Genomic DNA, 11207 nt, shown 5'->3' on the forward strand with positions numbered 1-11207 from the left:
CAATCCCTTGATATTATCCGGTCATTCAGGCACAAGAAATCAACCATTTTTTAGATTTTTAAAATCATTTTCTGCCCATGAAATGTCTCCTTCACCACAATAATGCTACCTTAATTACATCATTGCTACTTGAACAGTGTCCCAGCCACCGATGATAGTCGGTACCGCTTAGCTGTCAATTAGCTATGTCCCTAATTCTTCCTTGCAAGTTGGCGCGGTAATAGTTGTTCCTCACCTCTCCTGCGGCCACGTGTGGAAGAACTAATTCGTCGGAAGGATCGTAGCCTATGTCTATATATATAGGTATAAAAAAAAAAAATATATATATATATATATAGATAACTGTACATATGTTGAATGGACCAGCTTGATTTAGGCAATTTATATAAATACATATTTGGTGGAAATAAGTTAGGCAATTACGAATAGCATATTGCAGCATGTTGAGAGGCATTAATTGATGGGTTTAATCTCACATCTCAGCCAAATGTTTCCCAACGAACAACAGAAGAAAACATAACTTGATTTGGAATGCCTACTAACTTTTTTGGCACGGTGTTTGACATCAGTTTTCATTTCAAATAGACAGAATAATACAGTTTTTGGAAAAGATTTGACAAATATTTGTTACAACAGCAAAGACAAAGATTTAGTTTTTGGAAGACATTTTCTCCATGCTTAGTTCATTTGCTTCTTTTTTTTTTTTTTTTTTTTTTTTTTTTTTTTTTTTTGGTGGGTTGGCAAATATGAGGAAAATTTTCTTTTCCCGGTTACAATTTATAATATGTCGATGATCAACTGCTATCTTTTTTTTTATTTTTTATTTTTTTTATATATATATACAAGTGATGAACGGTATTTTTGTACATGAAAAATCTCATTTAAACTATTAACTTATTCGATTGCTTAACCTAGTTCACTGAAAAGTTCTACGGTAGGTTTAGAAAATGCCCTGTTAATCGAACGTATATATGAACCTTAGATATTCATCCTTATCGTTCCTTTTTTAGTCTAATATATAATTTGACTTTTTAAATTGTGTCCTACCTACCGATATAGTATTTTTGTTTAAGAAAATAGAAAAATAAACTATTTGAACAGAAAATAAAATCATGTATTTGAGGTGTTAGGAATTACTTTCTTAAAGTCTTATTTGCTCGCACTTTATGTGAATTTACAAATATGCTTACAAATTACCTGCAAAGTACAACAAACCCATGAATTATATAAATAACAATGTCATTGAATTCATTCCAACACTTAAAAGTACATGATTAACGTGAATGGCATGGATGCAACTTATAGGATCCTCCTCTTGTGTCATAGCCCCTAATTGCCTTATGTGACTCATATAAATTAAAATGTCATACAACATAAGACATTATATAATTTCAAAAAGAAAAACATAAGACATATATGTAATATTTTAATTGGCATTGACATGTTTTTATCTTATATGGTGTTTTAATTCTGGTACACAAATTAAAGGGAACTTGAAGAGTTGAATCCCCGAATATTTGTGTTTGAGTCCAAATATAAATATTGGATCGCACTTGTTGATCATTAGTGTCACTACAAGAAAAATGGGGTTTTACGACGACAAAAAGTCGTTGCAAAAACCTGAATGTCGTCGCAAATAAAGTTTTTTGCGACGACCTATCGTCGCAAATTTATCGGCGCAAAACGTTTTTTGTGACGACATAATGTCGTCGCAAATGTATTTGGGACGACAATCGTCACTAATTCATCGTTGTAAATTTCTCGTGATATGATCCATTTTTTGCAACGACATTTCAAATTGTCATCGCAAATAATCTTATTTTTTTTGCGACGACAAGTCTAAAAAAGTCGTCGCAAAAAACTGAAATTAATTTTTTTTTATAATTTTTTAAAAATGGTAATTAATTAATTTTTAATATTTTTAATTAAACATTATTATATTACATATTGAATAGAATTTATTGAGATACATTAATAGTGAAATATAAATTAATATTAAAAACAGTAAATCTAAATAAATTTATGAAATATATTATGAATACTACATGAAGTGCATATATAATGTTCAAAAAAATATAGAAGTCTAAATAAAGTGAAAAATAAAAAAGTATATATAACAGAATTAATTGTCTAAGTTTGCAGCATCGCCAGCATCTGAATCATCATTAGGACCGTCATCATCTGAAGGAGGCAGATGAGCGTCTAGGTCAACTGGTTCTCGACGATCAATCGTAGGTAATTGGATGTTGGGCTACAATTTAGCCACAAACTCTAACACCTTCACTTGATTCTCATAAATCTTAACTTGTTCCCGGTACGATTTCTTATAAGGGGCCTTAAAAAGACATCCATCCTTTCCGGGAGCATTTGGGCCGGGAAGCAACAATGTCAACATCTTATAGAGATCCTTAGTGCATAACCACGGAGGTAAATTGTAGGCTGTTAAAACCACCGGTCACATACTGTATGAGAGGCTCATGTTCCCGAAAGGATTGAAACTATCAGCGGCCAACCCCAAGCGAACATTTCTTGGCTCACGTGAAAACTCAGGATACTTTTCATCGACCTCCTTCCATTCATTACCATCGACTGGATGACACATTAAATCCTCATCATTTGAACGCCCACGCTGGTGCCACGTCATATCTTTAGCTGTGTGACGAGAACCGTACAAACGCTTCAATCGATCTGTTAACAGAAAATAACGTAGTACTTTCCATGGCACTTGTTTAGTACCCTTTGTCTTTTTTTTTTCCTTCCAACGAAATGTTTTACATACTGGACACGTTTATAGATCAGCGTTCTCCTTCCAAAACAAAGCACAATCGTACTAGCAGACATGAATTATTTCGTAACTCAGTCCAAGTTTACTCATGAGCTTCTTCGACTTATAATAAGAAGAAGGTAACTTCACATTTGGGAATGCATCTTTCAATAGATTTAACATAGCATCCATACACTCATTAGGCCACTTGTATAACACTTTTAAATGCATCAATTTCACTAAGAAATTTAAAGATGAATACTTAGTGCAGCCCGGATACAATCCCGCCTGGAGCTCAGAAAGTAGATCCTTAAATTCAGCGTACTGTGTATCTTCTAGATCCACATGTGTCTCATCTAACATTTCATGGTCATCATTAATCCCAGCAACGTCTTGTAAGACTGCAAACATCTCGTCTACTGGTTGATTAACTATTGGGTCGACACCTGAAACCGCTTCTACTTCACCATGGTGAATCCAAGTACTATACAATGGATCAAAACCAAATCGATGTATATGCGCTCTCACAGTTTCTACTAGATGCATTTCATGGTTTCTACATTTTACACAAGAACAGCTGATATGGCCACTTGAAGTTTCATAATTTTTGGTGACCTCAATAAAAGCAGATAACCCATTCCAATATTGATCCGACAATTGGTTCCTCAAATAAATCCAACTTTTGTCAATCGGCATTTCAACTATACATAACAACAGACATAACAATTTATTAATGTGTTTAATTAATTTTAATTTTACTCTTTATTAACACAATTTAATTTTATTAATTAAAGTTTGTTAATGAACTTATTAAAATTCTCATTTTCTAACTAAATTTTGGCAGTTTAACAGCTTATTTTTCTTATGATCTAAAAATCTAAACCTGCAGAAAAATAACTTTAAAAGATTTCGGCACACCATAGCTACAAGATGTGCCACCCAGAACAAGAATCACAAACATATACTAAATTTCAACAATATAAGAAAATCATAATTCAAATATCAAAATCATAATCCCGAATTCATACAACCAAAAACTACAACAATTTTAAACTAAAAGTACAATAAATATAAAAAACTTACAAAGTTCAAACCTACTAAACAGGGGTTGAAAATAGCGGGATTACATCGGAGGAACCGGGCAAACAACGACAAAGGTGAAAAATCAAACGCCTACATCAAATTGAAACATCAAACATAATTTTCAAACACCGAAATTAACATTTTATTAACATCTAGAGTAACATATAGACACAATTCTTGATTAATAAATGCAAGTTTTAATTTTCACATTCTCAGAACCATAAAAAATGACTAAACTTGAACAAAAATCCCTAACAAAATCCCCAATATTCAACTCCAAACACATACTCGATAAGCAAAATAAGAGCAAAAAATTTTCTCAGACGTGCACGTTTAATCTTCCATTTTCCATTTTCTTCTTCCATTTTCTCGGCAACCAAACAAAAACAAAATTTACAAAAAGAAAAAAAGGGAGAAAACCCAAACCTCTTCGAAATCCTGGCGGGGGCGGGGCGGCGGCCGGAGAGGGGAACAAGAAAGAAGGGATCGGAAGAGAGAGAGAGAGAAAGAGAGAGAGAGAGAGAGAGAGAGAGAGAGAGAGAGAGAGAAGGGAAGAGAGAGAGAAAGAAGGGAAGAGAGAGAAGGGGGGAGAGAGAAAAGGGAAGAGAGAGAGAAGAGGGCCGGCGGCGGCGACGGGAAGAGGAGGCAGAGAGAGAGAGATTTTGTAGGAGAGAGAGAGAGAAAACGTCAGGGGAAATGAAGAAGAAGAAGATAGGGTATATTAGATCAGACTTATTTGTGACGACATTATCGTCGAAAATAAATTTAAAATGTCGTTGTAAATACGTACAACTGTCAATTATTTACGACGACATAATGTCGTCGCAAATAATTTTGAGTCGTCGTAAATGATCATTTTTCCCGTGTTTACTTTTTGGTGAAATCTTAAAACGATTATTTGCGACGACAAAGAGCAAATGTCGTTGCAAATAAAATGAAATTATTTGCGACGACATTTGTTGTCGCAAATAATAAGATATTTGCGACGACTTGTCGTCGCAAATAATGGATTACCTTGGCGGCAAAAATCCACGCCATTAAAATTTGTGCGCCAAAATTATTTGCGATGACATTTAAGTTATTAGTGATGACATGGTTATTTTATTTAACGGGGAGTAATTGCGACGACATGTCGTCGCAAATATTGTATTATTTGCGACGACATTTGTCGTCGTAAAAAATGTCATCACAAAAACCGCTTTTTCTTGTAGTGTGTTCACTGTTGATTTTCGTCTAATAATTTAGGGCTTGTTTGGTAGCATTTTTCAGTTATGGTGACTTGAGTATAGATATTGAGTTGAATTTGAGTTATAATTTGAGTTGAAGTTGTAACTTGAATTTGTGTTTGGATGTGCAGATTTGAGTTATGATTTGAGTTGAGAATCTATTTGAGTATGTGTTTGAGTGAGTTAAAACTTGAATTTGTATTTAGATAGTATTTTAATAAAACTCAATGGTGATGAAAAATTTTAATAGGGTATATGGGTGAGATTTTATTCGTCTTTTCGTTGTGAACGCATAGAAAAAAATCATCTCAATCAGAACTAATACGAAAAAGTTATGACGTTTTTAAAAATAGAAAAAAATACTGTTTATTAACTTGAGTTTCAGTTTAAGAACTTGAGTTGAAGGAAAAACTTGAACTCATATTTTAGCTCCAAACTCAAGTTAAAACTCGAGTTAGAACTTATGTTAAAACTCAAATTTTACAAATGAACATGAACTTGAATAAAGTTGTAACTTGAGTTCAAATTTTTCTTGAGTTTTACTCCAAAAGAACATGCCCTTAATCTCGCACGATTACTACACCACAGATTAAATCACACACGTATAGATGAATGATGGAAAAAAAAGTTAAAAGTAGTAGAAAACACACAAACTTATAGTAGTTCATCTCAATTAGAGGGTATGTCGACTTTGGGGTTTTCTGGACGGAAGGAGTATTAGAAGAGCACTAAAGACCTAATGCTAAGAATTGGACTTAAGATCAACTCATCCCCTATTTATAGTGTGGTTATTGTGCTAGGTCTCCATAATTCCTAAAATGTTGTAATTATCCCTAATTTTCTTGGATATGTTTGAGATCTTCGAAGTTATATATCTTATAGCGGACTCGTCAGTCATTAGAATGGGAGATAGTGATCCTAGTGTGACTTGAACTCCAAAATATAAGAGACATCAAATCTAATCATCATTTGATTTTTAAATTCACCTCGGTCCTTATCATTTTACTGATTGTAATGTATAAAAAAAAAAGGACCAAATTAAACTTTTTAGTGAGCTTGTTCTTTACGTGATTGTCTAGCATTATCACCGACATGTTAAGCTCGGCAATCCATCAATAATTAACGATTTAAATTTAAAGTTTAAAAGAAACAAGAAAAAAATAAAAAGTACAAACTGCGCCTCTAAAGCGCCCTCTGGCATTCAAGGTTTGAGGGTGTACACAAGCTCCGTTCATTTCACCGATTCGAGTTTAGAATTTGAGTTTTGCTACGGTAATAAACTTTCAGAAACAGTCATATCTAATTTTTTACTATAGTAAAAAGCTCTCACATAAAATCACATCTCAACTCAAATTAAAATTTTGAATCAGCGAACTAAACGGACCCTAATAGTATACTACACTGATCGTCTTTTCAAACTTCCAAAATGGAACTTTTGCAATTTCCCCTCAAATGATACAATTTGCTAACAGTTTTAAAAGCATCTTAAATTTCTAATTCTCTACTCTTCAATTCTTTTTTATTTTATTTTTTTCAACATAAAAGCATCTTAAATTTCTAATTTCCCCACTAGTTCAAAATCCAATAAAAACTTGAGAAGAATGGGGAAAAGTATCAATTCACCCAATATTATTCCCCTTCATACCAACAAAACCAAGTTTGTTCATCTTTCTTTCGGAAGACGAGAACAATAACATATTATATAGATTGATTTTAATTTTCCCTTAAATATGGAGTTTTTTCTCTGTACGTATATCCATATATTCACACCCTTAGGAAACATGAAATAAACGGGCCATTTATTTGCCTTGATCATTGTTCTTCCTTGCACAAGTCAATTCTACGCATTATTAGTCATTTTCTTCTCTCTCACGAGTATCCACCTAATAGACGTTATAGTTCTCTAAGACTTTAGGCGCGTTTGAAACTCGTTTTAAAATAATTTTATTTTTTGTATGAAATTGAAAATGAAAACGTCTTTAATCTCATACAGAAATCATTTTTAAAAATGCGTTTAGTAGTTTTATCAAGAGATTGTTTTCAGTATAAAAAAAACCCATTAATGTATCTCTCTCTTTCTCTTTGCTCGAGAGAGGAGAAAACGAAAATAAAAAATGAAAAACGACTAAAAGTCGTTTTTCATTTCTCTCTCATTTTACACTAAACTAAAAAATCGTTTTCATTTCCGTTTTTTATCTTTATTGCGCTAAATGCTGTTTTGAAAACGTTTTCATTTTTTCTTTCTCGAAAAACGTGAAAAATAAAAACGAGATCAATTCCAAACACGGGGTTTGTGTCACAATTTCTTCAGTAATGGTCAAAACTTGTTTTCTGGTTTAGGGTATAATTTGCTCAAGGGTTTAATCACAAATATCTCCCTCTTTGCCTTGAGGAAAAATTATTCCTTTTTTTCAACAAAAACCAAACCAAGAACCAAACCGCTGGCCCAAAATGTTTGAAAAGTATTTTTCCCAAAAAGAATTCCCTTGATTAGAAATCCCACACTCGCACAGAACCAAGCGGAAAAAAAAAAAAAAAAACCCCTTAAAATGCTTATACTTATCTTTGAAAAAAATGCTTTCATATAACATATAGAAAATGATTAATTCTATTCAGCTTTATAAAGAGATACAAAAGTGATTCTTAATATTAAGAATCATAATTTAAGCCCATTATATCTCTTGTAGAGTCCTAGTCCCAGTCTCTGGTTTTTTTTTTTTTTTAATACGAAATATAGTGTACATACATGATAAATGTTAGTAGTATTATCTATCATACAATCTTATTATTATTGAACTAGGTCTAAGACTAAGTGAATAAGACAATCTGAATTATTTGTCCTGTGGTACGGAAAAACGCAAGATTAAACAGGTTCAAATATGTCAGGTGGCATTTTTAGTGCATTGTCACATTAATTTCCAATGACTTAGTTGGATAGGATAATGTCTAAGTGATGTAATATGGCATGAATATGATATCTTCAGAAAAGAAGAAGAAAAATGTGCAATATATGGGCATCCAATAGTTGGAAGTTGCTTCTTTCAACTTCTATACTAGCTGACTGGGGACTGAGAATCTTAGGGCAGACAAATTAGGTAATTTTTAAGCATTTTCTTTCACGTGTAAGTCCTGTACACCCAACATCCCAGCATGTGTTGAAGTTGCGGAGAACTTACAAATTTCACATCCTAGAAGCAAGCTTTATAATTAGGGAATTTTATAATAATAGTATGAAAATTATAGTAAAATAGCATAATTTTAAAATTAAATTAAATTAATAGCATATTTTAAAACTATTTGAAGTAAATAAGAGTTTACTATGCACATGTCAAAAAAGCATTTACGTTATAAAAAATCTTAAAACCTTTTTTTCTAGTGTCAAAATGAAAATTTATGTGAAAAAAATATGTGTACTAGTCGTAAATGAACTATTTATATGGTACACTGCTATTTACTTCAAACAATTTGCTATTTACTTAATTTAGTTTCGTAAATCTACTATTTACTACGTTCTCCCCTCATAACAATGTCATGCTTTGTAAGTTCTTAATGTGTGTTGGAGGGTATGATGTGGCGAGGGCGTGCACGTGTAAGTATTTGAGTCGTTGGTGGTAGTTCCAACGTGGCCAAAATACTTAACGGGCCTTCAAAGTAGACAAAGATGGTAGGACTTCCGATGATAGTGTGGTTCGCTTAGGCCTAAATTAGGCTAAAGAGCAAGTGTTCTAAGGTCCTCTTTGTTGCCAAAATCATGAAAATACTCCTGTAAAAAATGTTAGAAAATCTAGAAAATAATAATGAAGAACTTTGCGAATGAAGAATCGTGGGATGAGTGATCACGTAGTTGATGGAGGAGCGACTTGAGAGGTGGATAAGGCTTTTGGATGGAGAAGGGCCCTAAAAGCAGTTTGCGAGCTGCTTTGGGGCTTTACATATGTAGCTTCGATGGTGGATAAGGCGCTGATGGAGAAAAGAGTGATACGGAGGAGTTTGATGCAGGTTGTTCTGAGAGCGTGGAGATCGTTTGGAGCACTCCCTCCCATGGTAGACGAGAGTGACTCTGAGGTTGGAGGCTTATTACTTTCGGGAAAGTATGAAGATAACTCTCAGGTGGTGTTGGAAGACGATTGAAAAGTGTTCTTGAGGAGTTTTTAAAGAGGTCAACACTTAGAAATTATGAGGTTCCTTAAGAACTTGGAGAAGGCTTCAAGTCTTTATAGCAACAGACTTGAAGAAAGAACTCAAAGGGAGAGTTTCAGCACTCTAATGTGTTTTCTGATGTGTAGGTGTATTGGTGTTGAAATGAAGAAGGTCAGGGGGTATTTAAAAGAGTAAATGAGAGTGCTTGATAGCTGCTGTCATGCCCCAAAGCCGGGGTTAGTGACGTCGAGGCTCATTTAATAGTTAAACATGATTAAGAAAGTAATTAAACATTTATAATCATAATAGTCAAAATCAAAAGTAAAATATTAAAGAAATCTCCAAACGAGCCGCACTATTTAGCTGAAAATAAATTACAAGAAAGTTATGGGGTCTTTCACACTTTCTAAATCGTTCAGGGCTTCACCCACAGGATATGCAGTATTGTACATACATAAACATGTAAATAACATTACAGACATCAACCACAGTCTAGAAATCCAAAGTTCAGAGTTTACAGAATTTACAACTCTTCCATTTGTACACAGGAAGGATGATTAAAATCCTCACTAGATCAGATGGTAGTAGTTATATCAGCTATTCAGCACTGCTCCTAGAGTCGCTTGAGAGGGGTTTAATATTTATAAAACAAATAAAACATGAGCGAAAGGCTCAGTAAGATGTATTTTAAAATAACTTTATAAACAAGTAAATAGATAAATAAATAAATTAATTAACATAGATGTTCAGTTCCAACACAACAGTCGAAACCTCACATCATTTTTCTGAAAGGAATATAAACTGAAAATTCCGTATTACAGGCATCAGCAAGTAATTTATCAAAGGATAAATTACTTACACAACCACAAGCATAAGCCTTATCACCACCGTAGTGGCCGGTCCAGGTTTCGGGTTCTGCCCCCAAGGATACACTTTCCATATCTTATCTAGGCCATTAGCTGGTATACCGATTCGTAAGATCTCTTATTTTAAGAAATCATTCATTAAACTTTCTGAAATAGTTAATTATGATTCCAATAGCTAAAATCAAGCTATTGTTTTAAAAATACTTTTCTTTCGCAAACATGCCCTTTCTTTAAAACATTTACAAGGACAAAACTCTTTCAAAACAGGCTATCAAAGGAAGGGGTAAGAAATCCTACCTCGCAAGTACCAAACCTGTGGCTAGCGTTGCACTTTCCTAGCCTCCGCTTCCTTCAAGCCTTTAGTTTGATTCCCCAACTATCATTGATACAAAACAACGCTTTAGGATTCAATTCTCATTCCTAAAGCAATTTAATCCTAATTATATCCTTTGATTTCCTATTAGTGCGCGTTAATCCAATTTCAAATTCTATAAATCATTTTATGTTTCAAATGATCATTCTAAGGGTTTTCAATCTCAAAACATGGATTAAAGATACTAATCCATTCACTTTAGATCCTCAAATGAAGCTAATTTGGGTTCTCTTCGAAAATCCGGGTCAAAATAGAGTTTTCAAGCAAAACAAGGTCAAACTCCGTGTACACCAGTTGACTGGTGACAGAGAGGTTATTCTCAACCGGTTGGCCGGTGGAGAAGAAACTGGTCGACCGGTGGGAGCTAGACAGCTCAACCAACAGGGCCAATTCAAAGAAAATCTGGCCAAAACCTGCAAATTCGAGTTCAAATTCAAAATATTTCAAGGGAAAACAATCAAATCTAGGTTCTAGTTACTAAATCAAGTCCATAGAGCCAATTTTCCCCAATTTCTACCATGATTTTACTCAAAATCCATAAAAATCCATTTCGAACCAAAATAAGTTTTCTAATCCGAAAAATCCGAGATTCAAGAGAGGTTTTATAGAAATCTTACCTCAAATTCTTCTCTTGTCGTGAAAACTCCTTGAAATTCTTTTTTGGTTCGAAATCCGGTTGATTTACGAGAGAAAATGAGAGAGTGAGAGTAAGAGAGAGAGAGAGAGAGAGAGAGAGAGAGAGAGAGAGAGAGAGA

This window comes from Morus notabilis, unplaced genomic scaffold (genome assembly GCF_000414095.1).
Source record: "Morus notabilis unplaced genomic scaffold, ASM41409v2 Scaffold680, whole genome shotgun sequence".
NCBI lineage: Eukaryota > Viridiplantae > Streptophyta > Magnoliopsida > Rosales > Moraceae > Morus > Morus notabilis.